Genomic DNA, 15152 nt, shown 5'->3' with positions numbered 1-15152 from the left:
GGGGGCTCCCTGGGGCAGGTCTGTTTCTCCCCTTCATTCTGGACCTCGTGACGGCAGGGGCTGTGCCTCCCTCATCGCACTTGGAGCTGTCTGAAGGCAGGGGCTGTGCCTCTCCCATTAGACTGGCAGCTCCCCAAGGTTAAAGGCCACACCTCCCAATAGCTTTAGAAAGCTCTGAGCCCAGGGCTCCCCTCTCCCACTCTAACCTCCCACCCCAGGGAGAGGGGTCTGCTTTCTCTCCTCCCCACAGCGGCTGTGTTAGCTACTCTGGCCTCTTAGAAACCGGGAACCTCACAGACCTGGGGAGTCTCCGGGAAGAGACCCGGCGCCTCTGCACATCCCCTGAGCTGGAGCCAGTGCCCCTCCGGCTCTGACTGAGGTGTGGGGCCCCTGGGCTGCCCGGCCGCTCTGCTCCCTCCTGCCCCTGCGCAGACCACTGACCACCGCTGCCCACACCAGCGCTGACAGACAGGCAGGACACCAGGCTGCTCAGCCAGCAGCACAAGGGTGAGGACTCACGCTGGTTTAATCACAGACCGCTTTACCCTTACAACCATCCGTTTTATGCTTCCTCTTACGGAAAAAGGTGCTTCCTGAGACAGACATCTATTTCTTCACGTAACAAGAGTTATCTATATAACTTACATCGTCTCCTTTTGTACCATACCTCCTAACTTAGGGGAAAAAATCTGCTCAAATGGAATTTCTCTCTCTCAGCTCATGGGTTTTATTATTTTATTCCAAAGTTAATCATCTTGTTTTAAGTCATTATAAGATTCTCCAAATCATACATAACAGAGATGCATTAAAAATTCTATCATGCGTATATTTTGTTTTCTTAATGGCCTGAGAGGAAAATTACATAGTGGTTCAAAAAATGGGCTTTGGAATTCGAGATCCGGATGCAAATTCCAGCTCTTACTAGTTTACCAGTGAGTTACTAGCTTGTGTGGCCTTGGGCCAATTACACAACCTATCTGAGCTTCTGTTTCCTCATCTATAAAGTGGGGGCGGTATTTTTCTTTAATCCGTTCTCACTGGGTCTAAATTCCTTGCCCTTGCCCTGGTTTACAAGGCCTTCCCCCAGCTGACCCCTGCCTACCCCTCAGCTCAGCTGTCACACTGGACTTCAAGGCCCAGCAGGTTCCCTGGCTGCTCCTGTTGCCTGGAACTCGCTCCACCCCACTCTCTACCTTCTTTATTTATATATGTATAACATATTATATATATATGTCATCTTCTTTCCTGCTGGGCCCTCATCACATCCCAGCTTAAAAGCCTCTGCCTCCGGAGCCCTTCTTTGATCTCTCACCCCAGACCAAGCTAATTCTCAGCCTGCCCGCCAGTGCCTCCCAAACTTCAGTGCCCATAAATGGATCACCGAGTGATCTTGTCAAAAAGCAGCACATCTTGGGGGACAGCACTCATAACGAGCTCCAAGTGCCCTGACGCTGCCGGGAGGAGCATCTTCGAGAGGGCGAGCACACCCTTGCACACCTGTAAACGTTACCTTTAAATGTGTCTTTCCTGCCAGACTAAGCTGCCCGCCCAGCCCCCGGCACAGTGCCGAGACAAGAGCACTCAAGAAATGTTGGGTGACTCAACTGAACAGTATCTAGAACGTCTCTGGCCTGGTTTCTGGTCAGAGTAAAAGGGATTCAGTAAGAGGTGCCAGCCGTTATTGCTAATAATATTATTATACGGTGACTACAGCTTCTTGAGGCAAAATATGTGTCTTTCACTTCTTTTCCACCCCAAAATAGTTCCTAGAATAGTCCTGGACACAAAACCAAGCCCAGGAATGCGTTTTTTGAATGGATGCTTAAAGGAACAAATGAATGAGACACTGGTACACGGCCCTTTGTGAGCATCCAGCACGCGCTGAAGAGCACAATCCACACGTCACTTGCCTTTCACAGAGACCCAAACCCTGCCTTCCACCAAGCCCAGCTGGTTAGGAGCACAGCGTGTGAACACAAGCAAGAGACCAAAGAGTTACTGAGAAATCCTCAGAGCAAACAAACAAGTGGCAGCCCAGGAAGGAGGGTATTGTTTTAAAAAATGATTTCCTTAGTCCTCAAAGAACTGGAACAAAGCAGGATTGTGCCGGCTGCCTCCCCTGCAAGAATTCACATTCAAGGCCTGTCTAAATGCCAGCCTGAATGCTACTCAGAATACAATCACTGAACCCATCAAGCAACAGCACAGGCGGGGGCTGCAATGCTGCCCCTCCCACCAATCTCGCAGCAGCTTCAGGCAACGGACCTCAGCCCTCGCATTCAGCGGTTCTCATTGCCGCGCTCCGGCTCCCCGCCTCCGTTTCGTTCCTTTTGGCCCACTCCATGCTGTCTCCTTCAGGCCAGAGAGTGGGCAGAGCTGTGTACAGTTGAGAAGCTTCTAAGCAAAGTGATCTCAAGAAAACCCGTTCATCAGGCCATTTCCAGGAGACTTACCTCATTTGCAGAACCAATTCCCTTCATTTCCCTTCATTCTCAACCTCCTACAGGCTAGGGAGAAAAGCAGAAACCTGGAGAAGGTTCTTGAAGACTCTGGACCTCCAAGTGGGTGATTATGAGGTTAGAGGGGTCATTTACATAAACATCAACCCTCAAATTCAAATATGGAGTCTTAAGTATTCAAAAAATGAAGAAGTCTGTGAGAGCTGTTTTGAAAATAACAGCTACAAAGAAAATGTAAGGAAATAGGATTAAAATCAAAGCAACAGATATTTACTGAGAAAGATACTGTGGAGGTAAATAGAAATAAATAAGAAATGACATTGTCCCTTATGCTGTTTATGATCTTGTTGGGGGGATAAAATAGATAGGAAGTAGTAAGTAACAATGTGGCATTTAAGTAATGCCTCAAGGCTACAATATCAGAGCGATCACCAGGAAGTAAACGTCTAAAAGCCAAATGAGTAGTTCAGGGGTTCCAGTTGATAGGCAATGCATTTCTGGAGCCCACATCTTAAAGCCTACTTTTGTCAGCTGAATCCTGTCTCAGTCACTCCAGCCACATTCAGTGTCATCAGCAAAAATGAGAGAGGGAAGGACCAAAGGCAGCCAGAATGGATGCTCTGGTAGGCGGTGCCCCAAGAGCAGAGCTGAAGGACACAAACGGATAGACGCACCTGGAGCCCTGCTGTACCACAGCGGAAGTGCATTGGGAGCTCAGAGGAGGAGGAGGCCGGGAGGCTCACGGGGAGGGTGGGGGCTGCAGAAGGTGGGACGGGGCTCTCGGGCAAGGTATTAGACAGTCTAGGTCTTGGAAGCTTGAGGAAGGGGTAGAGATTAAGTAAGTCAGGAGGGAAAGGCATAGGCCATTTGATACTGGGTTGTGTTTTGCTCAACAATTTCAAGGCTGGTGGTCTCAAGGGCAGGAAAGGTGTCAATTTGAACAGAGAGGAAAGTTCGTGCAGAAGAGTTGTGGCAGAGGAGCTGGAAAGAATATGGAAAGCTCTGAATGCTAGGCAAGAGGTGTTTTATTTTGTAATAATGCAAGTAAGACAGAATACATTCTTGCAGTAAAAGACTCGAGTAATACAGATGGCGTGAACGAACCCCCTCCACACCTCTTCTCTCACCAAGTCCCTTCTACTGTTCTTGGCTATGTAGCTACCCTTCTGTCAGGCTAGAGACTTCATCTACCAGGCAGTGGGGACTCACTGGAACCTTCTGAGCCAGGGACTGCGTCCAAATCAGGAACAGTCAGCAGAGGGGAGCAGGTGACTCCTGAAGAATGGAGTAAAGCAAGGGACGAGGTAGAAGAGAATGCATAGGGCAGAAAGAAAAAGGGAGCGAGCAAACAAGCTTGTAGGCGACGCTGAGACTGACTGATGGAAACCGAGACTGACGGAGATGGACGAAAGACAGAAAGGAGAATAGCTGGTAAACTATTTGAAAGGGAGAAGCTGAAGGGGAGACCAGGGGTACAGAGGACAAGGTCCATCACAAACAGAACAAACATGATGGGAATACAGGATTTTCAAAGTCAGGGTTAGCTGCATCAACCGAGATGGAGAGGGAACTGGCTAGAATACTGGCTTAGCATGGAGAGACCTAGGGGGTGAGTTCAGTCCCATCAGGGAAGACCTCTAAGGAATAACAGAGGCCCACAAGATTGGCAGGCAGAAGGATCTGCTCAGCAGTTTAAAATCTGACCTGTTATCTGCCTCAGTGGTGAAATAACCATTCCTGATACACAGTAAGCGCTCAATAAATGTTGAATCGAATGATTTCAAACCTAAGTTACAAGTACAAAAAATACAGCTATGGAAGACACCGTTGATTTCCTAGCCAACAGCCATTCCCTCCTTCTTCCCCGGTTTAGAGGGCTCCAATGCTTTTCTGGTGGTCCTCTGCTCAGGGACGGTGCATCTTCCTCCAGCTCCAAGGAGTGAGCCCTGATCTGGCTGAGCCAGCGTGGTGACGCCATAAGCCTTTGCTAGAACTTGGTTTAGGGATGAACCGGTGGCCAAGCTGGCCAATGGAGTGTAAAAGGAAACTTCTGCACAGATTTTTATCTCTGTCAAAGATACAGCGAGTCCTGATATTTTATTCCTACCAGGAACTTGACTACTTTAGGACATGATGCTTGGAATTACGGCAGCCACCTTGTAACCATGAGGTGATAAACCTGGGAACTGAGAGTTGACAACTTTAGATACCGAAGTGAAAAGACAAAAACAGCCCGGGTCCTTTATAACCAAAGTCCTGCCCCAAACCTGAGACCACCTACCTTCAGGTGCTTATGATGAGAGGTAATTAGATGTCCTTTTACAGAAGCCTCTGTTATCTGGGTATTTTGGTCGGAGTCACCTGAAGGCAGGCAAATGGTAACTGGTGAGATCCTCTGTACCAGCTTTTACTAAGACCCTGAAATGTAGCTGCACAACAAAGTTCTTGCTGTATACCAGACCTGGTGACCAAGAGGAGGGAAAGGGGGAGAAGCTGGACAGAGCGAGGAGAAGTCTAAAATTGCCTGAGCAGCCCAGGAAGCAGTCAGCTCAGTTGAGCTCAATCAGTGCGCTGCAACACAGCGCCAACTTAATCTCACTCAGCAAACACTGACTGCGTCTTCCACGTACAAAGCCCTTCGGGGAATAAAAAGATGAACAACGCATGACACACTACGTCCCAGGAATCTCTGTCCTTTTCTGCAGCAATTATAGCTTGAGGGGCAGGCCCCGCGGTGAGATCCCTTCTTGGCCTTCTTCAAGGGTTCTGTTTCCTTTCCCTGCAGCTCAAACACCGCTATTCCCCAGGGTCTCACTCTCAGTGGTGTCCTCTTAGTTTCCACAATCCCCCGGAGAATCTTATCGCCACTAACGGTTTCAACCACTGCCTACTGAATAACCACTCACATATCAATTTCTCATGTCCTTCCTTCTCTCTCAATTAATCTGTATTTCCAGCTGTTTACTGACCATCTCCACTTGCATCTCCCAGAGGCACCTTAAAATCCACACCGGACCCATGATCTTCTCTACCAAACCTCCCCCTCCTTACAGTCACGTTCTCAGTGAACAACACACTCGTTCAGTGGGTTCACCTAGCTAGACCTGAGAACCGGACTCTTCTCCCTCTCCAAGCTCCCCATCCAACTCCTATTTTGGCTCCTAAGCATCCAATTTCTCCGTCCCTTAATATTCACGCTTCCTGCTGTGCTTGAGTTCAAGTCTCAACTGGATCACTACAAAACCCGATCATTGTTTTCCTTCTGCCTAACAATATTCATCTCTGAGCTGCTTTCTGCAAGGTGTATGGTTCAGTTCTGCTTTGCTGTAGCCACAGAAGCTGCAGACTGCCTTAGGTCCCCGGAGCATTTGAGTCAGAAGGCTAGGCGGACGTGCCTTAACCCAGCCCAAGGACTGTCAGTAATTGTAGTCTCGATGTTCCATTCCTGCTTCCAGGCTGGTGTGGGGGCCCTGCTCTGAGTCTTGTCCCAAATGGTCAGGTTAAGTGAGTGAATGTCAACTGATGACAGCAGAGAGTCAGACTGCAGGACCCTGAGCTACAGCGTCTGCTTCTGGTCCTGGGGATCGAGTATAAAACGTCGGGCTGCCTGTAGTATGAGGCACAGCATGCGATGGGGCTAGAGAAGGGTTCTGGGTGTCTAGAAAGAGGAGAGCAGATGGTCCACTGAGAAGCCTGGGATTCGACCAAGCGTCAGTGAAAGGTGTGAGCAGCACAGCCAAGGCCTGGAGGGCAGGAGGCCAGGGCTCCAGTTCTCACCAAGTCACTTAACCCTCTGGGCTTCTGTTTCCCTCCTTCACAAAGAGAGGTGTGGCAAAACAAGACTACATCCTGGCCTAGACTCCCCATCCTTAAATGGCTCTGGGTCCTTCTTCCACCAGAAGTGGAATGTAGGGGCCAGAGGAGAAACGTAGGACCATACATCTATTTCATCATTTATATGTGTAAGCTGTGAAATAGAAGCCACACTCCATTTGCAATGCAACCATATATTTCATTCATATGGTATAATGCTCTCTAATAGAAATATAATAACACAAGCCACGTACGTAATTTAAAATTTTCTAATAGTCATATTAAAAAACTGAAAAGCAGGTAAAATTAATTTTAATATATTTTATTTAGCCTAATATTAAAAATATTATCATTTCAACATGTAATCAATATATAAAAGTTATCAATGAGATAGTTTACATTAGACAGTTTCTAGGTCTTCAAAATGCAGCATGTATTTACGTTTACAGCACATCTCAAATCAGGCCAGCCACATTTCAAATGCTCAGTTCACATGCAGCAAGTTGCTATGTGTTGGACAGCTCAGCCCTAGACCAACCAGCTGACAGCAGCCCGTGCCGGGCATGCGAGGCCATCTTAGATCACCCAGCCCCATTTGGGCCACCAGGTGACCACAGCCACAGGAGTGACTCCAGGCATGACCCCCAGAATGTCCCAGCCAAGCCCAGCTTCAATTGTGACCCATGGACTCTGAATAAACAGTGCGGCTGTTGCTTTAAGCCCCTAAGTTTTGGGGAGGCTTCCTGCATAGCTCTAGATACAGCAGCTCACAGCTTCAGACTTTACTAAACAGCTGAGACGCTTTTTTAAGATACTTCCTTAAGTGTCCAAGGAAGGCGGGTGCTCAGTACTCAAGAGGGTGAAGAACTTAGCAAAAGCACTACAAACGTGTAGGCAGTGTCAGAGAAGTCACTTTTGTTCAACATGTTTCAATTTTACCAGCCCTGAGCCACCTCTTCTGTTTATATATTGCTTACTATGGGCTCATTTATTTCCTCAAATAAAAAAATGGTCTCACATGCCCACACCCATCCAAGGGACATCGTGGTGCTCAGCTTAGCAGAGGAGCCCACAGAACCTTCTCCCCTGGGCTGGGTGAGGTGCAGGGCTCCACAGAGGCCAGGACGGGAGGAGACAATGGTTTCCTTCTGCACCGGCTTATTCTGAGCAGAGGTCTGGCCATAGCAGACTAAGTAGCAGCTGTTGTTTACCTGGTGTCTTTCTTCTTTGTCTCCATCTCCCGTAGGAAAACCAATAATGCTTCCTGGCACCGCCCCTTGCAGCCCCACTCTGTGCCCCACACTGTTGTCCTTATCGAAAGAAAACTATCTTGCCTCCTGTCCAGCGTGGTGTGCAGGTGTGAGATCAGGTGTCTCTCAGCCGCGTCTGTCCCCAGGGCCCTCGGCCTTGTCTTCCAGCCCAGACACCGCTAGTCTGACCCACTCTGCGAGCCTACACCCTCCACATGGGCACCACCCCACAGTGCCTGGACTTACGCCTACTTCCTCCACCTCTTGCTTCCAGCTTGGGGCTCCCCACTGACAACGGGGATGAGACAAGCAGGATTCCTCAGGGAGTGCAAGCCGTGTGACCCAGAAATGGAGGGGACCAGGCCTTTGACCAGTGGGAGAGGGGTAGCCCCTCCTCTCCTGATTGACTGTTCTGAGGAGCGGTCATTTTCTACAGTCCCGAAAGACTGAGCCATTGGTTGGCTTGACACCTAGTGATGGCCAGATCAATAACGTACGCTCACACTGGCTACCCCTCCTCCCTGCGTCTCTCCCTTTTCCCCTCACTCCAGTTCTCTGCCACTGCGCTCCCTAACAAAGTTGAGGCACGCAAGCCTTGCCTTAGGCGCTGTGCTCTCGGGACTCCAGGCTAAGACCCAAGTAATCTAGGATCCGGTGATGGGGCAGATCTTTACATTCTACCCTCAAACATGACTTCAGGCACCTTACGTCTAGCTGCTTCAACTTGAGACCCAAATTTCTTTGGCTCTCAGTTGAGGGAATACCTTCTTTGCCCATCCACAATGCTTGCCCAAGAAGGCCCGGCCTGTGGCTGGGGCACCAGACCACTGGGCAAGCACCAGCAGATGTCCGCACTGTCACTCCCTCTATCACCCCCTAGGAAAAGGGCTCGCCTTCCAAAGACACAGGCACCGTTTTTCTCAAGTACCTTTACTTAGGACGCTTAAAATGCGTCAGTTCTCCTTGTGTCCTGATGTTTATTTCTTCGTGCCTAGTTTCGGAGCAAGAGTTTCAGTGACACATGCTCACCTTATTGAGTATATAAGGATGGCTGGTGGCCCTGAGGCCTGCCCTAACTGCTGCCTAGATGTTCCTGTGGGGCAGTCTGGTTCCTCAGGCATCCGAGAGGCTTGTCCAGCACACACCAGCTCTCACACAGCTCCAGTCCCCGCGCCACTCCCAGCACAAGGACCCAAATGCTCAGCAAACACAACCTGGAGGAATGATGGAGGAAGGGAGGGATGTCGCCAAGGAGGCATGTCACGGCCTCATCTCAGGGGATTTAACACCCTGAATCTCTTCCTGCTGGTCTAGCGCCTGGCAAGTAAGCCATCTGGCTGTGGGTTCTGCCTCATCTTAAGCAGATGTATGAGGGCAGCTCTCAGAGACTAGGGAGGCCCACAGAGACCTTGCTGGTCTCATTTGATGACTTTAACAGCCTTGAGGAAATAAACATCCTCTCATTTTTACACAAGAGCAGCAGGAAAGGGTAGTCAGCTGCAGGAGGGGAACGGTCCTTCAAGCAGCATCCTGACGCAGAGATAAGGCAGATCTGGTTATAATCAGCAGCAAGTGTTGATGTTAATGGATTCCACAAATCTGTACTCTGAACACCGATGACAGCTCCCAGCAGCCGGGCCAATGGCACCAATTACCACCCAGGACATTGGCCTTCCCTGGTTGTTGCTGGGATCTGGGAACTCTTGGAAGCCTCCATTCTAACCCGAGGAAAGGAAACAAGGAGACGTACCCCTGGCGGGGCTATCTGGACCACCTCCTTCCAGAAAACGGCCTGGAGGAGGAGAAACACAAAGTCCCCGGATCTGACGGACGAGACATTTCCCACGTGGACGAGACGTGTGGGTAGAAGTGAACCACAAAACTCTACCCAGAAAGGCAGTACCATCTGCTGAGAAAAAATCAATGAAAAATGCGATTCTGAGCCAACAGAGACTCTCTGGATTAACTGCCACATCTGCTTCACTTTTCTCCTCTGTTAACCCGGATAATGGAGCACTAGAACCAGACCAAAAGAGTTATTTCTCACGGCATCAATAACGGGCATCTTGCTGCTTAAAAAAAATTTTTTTAAGTAACCCAGCCACTCAAGTAACTGACGTGGAAAGGTGGAAAGGTGACGCGGACACGCGCCTATTAGGAGTTCTACACCTGGCTGCTATTGGCTTAACTTCACTGATAACAGATTTTGCAAATCAAACCAGGAAGAGAATGCTTATAGTCTTAATTTTTTTTAACTTAAAAATGTAATAATTTTGGTTTCGAAGTTTCCCAATACCCTCTCAAGGAAGCGGAAGAGACCGTGCGTTTGCAGACTTGGGTGTGCTGAACTAGGAGGTGCGAGGCCAGAGTCTGCTCTTTCTTCTCCTGCAGCCCCCAGCGTGCTGCTGATTCTGGGAGTCACTGCTCTGGATCTTTCCAGAGGAGGGTGGATCCCAAGGAAGACACACGCTCCAACCCTCACTCTGGTAACCCATTCGGAAGCAGAAGGCACCAGCTTCACAATGCCCCCTCTAATTCCAGGCCAGCACAAGATTCCTGGAGGTGGAACAGCCCCAAAGACTGTCGGGTGGTGGCGAAAACTGATCCAAGTAGTTGGCTGTTTCTTGCAAAATTCCCAGCCCTAAAACCCTCTCTGAGAGCATTCTAGCACGACTGTCATGGTCAGTCATTAATTCTGTAAGTATTTCTTAATCTCTGCTACCTGTGAGGTCTTCCCGGCACACTCCTACCCAGATTATAATCATATTCCACCTGGAGAATCTAAGGTGCCGGGTAATGGGCTTGGACCCACTGGTTCCAGACTTCACTCTGGAATGCGGTGGGGAGTTCTGGAGCTGGCGAGATTTGGTGGACAAAGATACAAACAGACAAATGCCCAAAGACAAAGAGGGAAACAAATATGAATGGAGACCGGTGAGAGTGAAGTCAGAGCAGAGCCAAGGAGTGGAAGAGAGAAAACCCAGGAGACCGTGCGCAGCCTCTGGCAGTAAACTGTGAATAACGGGGTCACTTTATCCCAAGGCCTCGGGGCAGCGATTCACCTCCAACATCAGCACCAGATGGTTAATAGCCAGGGACTGTTCGGGCTGTTTACCCACTAATTTGTTAACAGAAGATCCATATTTCTAGCCTCAAGCTCCCAGAATCAAAACCAAACCATGTTCCTCAAAAAAATTAAACAGAGAATGGCCACATGATCCAGCAGTACCACTTCTGGGTATATGCCAAAAGAATTGACAGCAGGGACTCAAACAGGTATCTGCACACCCATGTTCACAGCAGCACTATCCACAACAGCCAAAAGGTGGAAACAACCCAAGCGTCCATCAACAAATGAATAGATAAACGGAATGTGCTCTCTCCAAACAACGGAATAGCATTCAGCTTTAAAATGGAAGGAAATTCTGACACGACACAACACGGATGAACCTTGAAGACATTATGTAAGTGAAATAAGCCAGTCGTAAAAGGGCAAACGGTACGATTCCACTTATATGAGGTGCCTAGAGCAGTGAAATGCAGAGACAGAAAGTGGACAGGGTGACCAGGGGCTGGGGGGGGGGGGCGTTGCGGAGTCAGTGTTTAGTGGGGACACAGCGTCCGCTGGGGAGGATGAAAAGTTCTGGAAATGGATGGTGGGGATGGCTGCACAACAGTGTGAATGTGCCTAATGCCGCTGAACTGTACACTTAAAAATGGTTAAAATGGTGAATTTTATGTTGTGTATATTTTATCCCAATTAAAAAAGGCAAATCAAACACAAGTTATTCCTGCGGTGAAATAAAAATCAGGGACACAGTTGTATTAAAGAGGTTAAAAGGCCAGCTTTTTTTAAATCAAGAAGGTCCGACAAAATCTTAAAAACCCACAGTCGTGTTAAGTAGTCTCTAGCCAAGAAATAATAATTTTAGAAGCACTAGACTGGGCGTGTTGAACGCCTGGGTCCCTATTCCAGCTTTGCCACTAATCTAGTTTACAACACTTGGCAAGGGAGGCACCGCTCCCTGTGCCTCGGTTTACCGATATGTACAATAAAGGGGTTGGATTAGATAACCAAAGCCCCTTTTGGTTAGGCCAGGAGCTCTCAAAATATGGTCCCCAAGCAGCGGCATCACCTGGAAGTATATTAAAAATGCAAATCATCGAGCTCCAACCACACTCACTGAGTCAGAAACAGTGCGTGACCCAGCCATCTGCATTTGAACAAGCTGAGGCAGGTTTGAGAACCACTGAGATAGGACATTTAATGTTTTTATGACTGATAATGACCTGGGTGAGACACATTTTTAAGAAAATAAAAAGCACAAACATCCAAACACATAAAACAAATGCATTAGGAAATGAATAAGGAACGAAGAGGACAATCACTTTTTAAAAACATGAGGTGTAAACATAAAGTAGCAAATTCATTTTTTAAAAACCAGAATTAATCATCCAAATGAGTGCTGCCTTAAAATGATAAGAGCTTACCACCTGTGTCTAAGACGCAGGTCTTGCTCAAAACATTCTCAACACTTTATTTGGAACGGAACTCTGAGTCAGTTTAGAAGCCAAAGAAAATCAGCTTCATTTGTTTGGAGCTAAAAGCATCTTCATTCAGCTTGACCATATACTACTTGTCCTGTTAGGCTGCTTCCAGAAATCAAATTCCCTCTGAAAGGAAGAAGACTGCCCATCGCTGAGGGTACTGAAAGATGCGCCAGAGGCTCACAGGAGATTCCGAAGCAGAGCTCAGACGTGCTTTGGATAATGACAGAATTATATGTTTGACATCCCGGAGCACCCATGTGGAAGGGGCGGCTCGCTCAGGCCTGAGAGCAGGGGAGGGCAGGAGACCATCCGTCAGAACTCACCCTTCCAAGGGGTACAGCTGTCACGGCCACTCCACAGGTGAGGCAACGAAGGCCGGAGGGTGACAAATTTGTCTAAAGCTACGGAACTGACAGGTGAAACCAGAATGAGCTTTCCTAAGGACTCCTGAGCAGGCTCACTGCCTTCGAGGCTGCGAGTGGACAAGAATGGAAGGCCCAGCCCACCAGGCTATGATGTCAGATCAGAAGAGGAGGTTCCAGCCCAGCTGCTTTCTTCATCAAACAAAAGACTCTTTCGAATTAAGTGAACATTTTGGCACCAGCCCTGGTCGATGCTTTCTCCTTCAGCAGGTTGAAAAATATTTCTAGCATCCCACAGAGTCCAGTGAGAGCAAAGAGGGTGGAAGATTCTTTCTCCATCTAGCCACGCAGACCTTCCGGTCTTTGGGAAGGAGGCGCCCAGCGGACTGTGCCCCTGAGAGGGCAAAGGCGAGGGTGACGATGGCGGGTTCTATTCCCCGGCCCACCGGCCGCTCAGAACTCCTGCCTGGCCCTGAGTCATTCTAAAGCGCTCTCTTTGGGGAGAGGGCTGGGGGAGACACTAAAAGTCGAATATTATTTGGAATATATATCAAGCTTTTTCCTAATCCCACCTGCAACTCCTCAAAAGGCCTCTGAAGCCACCTTCTCCCCTTTGCGGTGCCCTCCCCGCCCCCTCATAGTCCAGGTCGCCCCAGTTTAGTGACGCGTGCGTTTGCACCGTCCGCTCTCTTACGTGCAGAGACTCTCCAGTCAGACTACGTGTCCAGTGGCTGGTGTGTGAAAATCTCTTTATTCTCCGTGACACCCAGCATGGTGATGGGCACAGTGAAGACACTCACCATGGCGGTGACGATGATGCTAAGTTACATTACCAGGGGCACCTACTGGGTGCTGGGTGCTTGTCCTCCGCTGATGCGTGTTATCTCAGTGAATCCTCTTCACAGCACTGTGTGCCAGGTGCTCCTACCTCCACTTTTCAGAGAAGGAAACTAAGGCTCAAAAAAGGTAAGTCGCTTCTTCGGGGTCTCGGGGAGGAACCCGGGGGCAAATCTAGGGCTCCTGGATTCCAAAACCAGAGCTCTTAACACCAAGACATGGCTCCCTCTCAAGCTCCCAAATTAAGGCATTAGAACACCCCTCACCTCACCTTCTGCTTCAGGCGCTCTCCCTGGGCCCCGTTCTGCTTGCTTCCTTCCTGACCTCCACACTCGCCCGCCCTCCAGGCTGGGGGACGGCAGGAGGAAGGGACCTCAAAACCCAGGAAGCACCACCAAAGATGAGTGACGCCGGCAGAGGCAGGGGAGGTAGACAAGGAGGCGGGCAGGACGGAGGGCAGAGGCTCGCCAGCACAGACTTTCTCTTCCTCAGGCCTAGCAGCCTTTCTATTTTGGGGCCACTCTACACACAGACATTACCCCAGGGCTGAAAGTCCCCCAAACACAGACCAGCCTGAAGCCCAGTCCTTCCACCACCCCCGACAGGGTGAGGAAGCCACATCCACAGCCACGTGTCCCAGGAGACCAAGTGTCACTCCAGCAGAGAGCAGATACTTTACGTTAACCTCCCAAGGTCGACTTTCATACTTGTGAGTGAGACGCTGCGGCAGAAACCGAGGCGCTGAGGGATGGCCGCCCCCTCTCACGGCCCACCTGGGTTCCAGTCCCAAACAGCAGGTGGCAGAAAGAGCACTGAGCTGGGTGTCGGGAGGCCCAAGTTCCGGCAGCAGCTCTTCAGTGGCTCTCTGGGCCTCAGGCACCTCCGCCCTATGACAAGGGGCCACTGTGTGCTGGTCAAGGGCCTCCCAGCTGCTCTCAGGTCCACAGCTCTGTGACCAGGCTGTGGAAGCCGCCTCGCCAGGACCATACCGCCGGCACCAGCCAGGCTGCAGACAGCGGAGAGCTGATGCGGGAGACGGGCCTCATCCCGGCCTGCTCCCCGGGAATTTGACCCTCTTCCCCGACAACCGCAGGCAAGCTCTGACGGTCTTCCAAGGACAATGCTGACCTCTGGCCTGGCTGATTCCCAGTAAAACAAAGGACTGCAAGCTGGTGAGCTGGGGACTGCCCTCCTGAGGGATGGGTCATCTTCCACCTGCTGGCTGACTCCGCACTCACTCCGCGCCCCAGCTGCACAGGCCACAGGAAGGGGCCAGAGCTCCCTGGAGGGGCCATTAGGCCAACACGACTTCAGTGCGACATGAGTGACGGAGAAGGGGCCAAAAAGCAGCGTTTATGGGTCACTGCTCCAGCGCACAGCTGTCACTCGAATCCAGGCTTTCAGGGCATGCAGCGCCTCCACGTCACTGCTTCCCCTTGTTCTGCCCAGGTTCCGACTCCACCAAGGCCGAGCACACTGGCCCCCCGGGGCCTATGAGGCTCGCCCAGAGGACCGCCAGCATACGCAGCGGCCCTCAGAGCGGGGCACTCAGCGCTCTTCCATCCTGTGGTAAGACCTGCCCCTTTCTTCCAGCTCAAGACCCGCTTTCCAGAAGGTCCTCCCGAGTCCGCTTCCAACGCACCCTGCCTCGCGAGCCTGCATCCACAGGATTCCCAACAGCCACCGTGGGCTTCCCAAGCTTGACTAAATACAGACATCTTCCAAAGGAAAAGTATCCCCAGGCTCTCGGGAGCATCCTAGGAATCCCCTGGGTCTGTACACCCCTGTGAGGGATACTGTCTCAAGGAACCAAAATCAAATTTTAAGAAAAATGTGTTTAACTTGCAAATTAGAATCACAACTGAGAAGTTTTATTTTTG

The 15152-nt window shown here is 50.1% G+C and overlaps 1 protein-coding gene across 48 annotated transcripts in view; it reads right to left on the bottom strand.

Annotated features, from left to right (window-relative positions):
• The window catches only part of NFASC (neurofascin), a 175483-nt gene that overhangs the window by 112185 nt on the left and 48146 nt on the right, over window positions 1-15152 (bottom strand). For 2 of the 48 annotated variants that reach the window (XM_070591207.1, XM_070591205.1), the window contains exon 1: window positions 12397-12536. The exons of 45 other annotated variants lie outside the window; for them this stretch is intronic. The gene's annotated coding sequence lies outside the window, so the exon portion shown is untranslated. Of the gene's footprint in view, window positions 1-4740; window positions 4797-12396; window positions 12537-15152 lie in introns of those variants that run through there. One more of the 48 variants, XM_070591206.1, reaches the window with a different exon arrangement.

Source organism: Equus przewalskii, chromosome 23 (genome assembly GCF_037783145.1).
Source record: "Equus przewalskii isolate Varuska chromosome 23, EquPr2, whole genome shotgun sequence".
Taxonomy (NCBI): Eukaryota; Metazoa; Chordata; class Mammalia; order Perissodactyla; family Equidae; genus Equus; species Equus przewalskii.
This window is presented reverse-complemented; position numbering and strand designations above follow the sequence as displayed.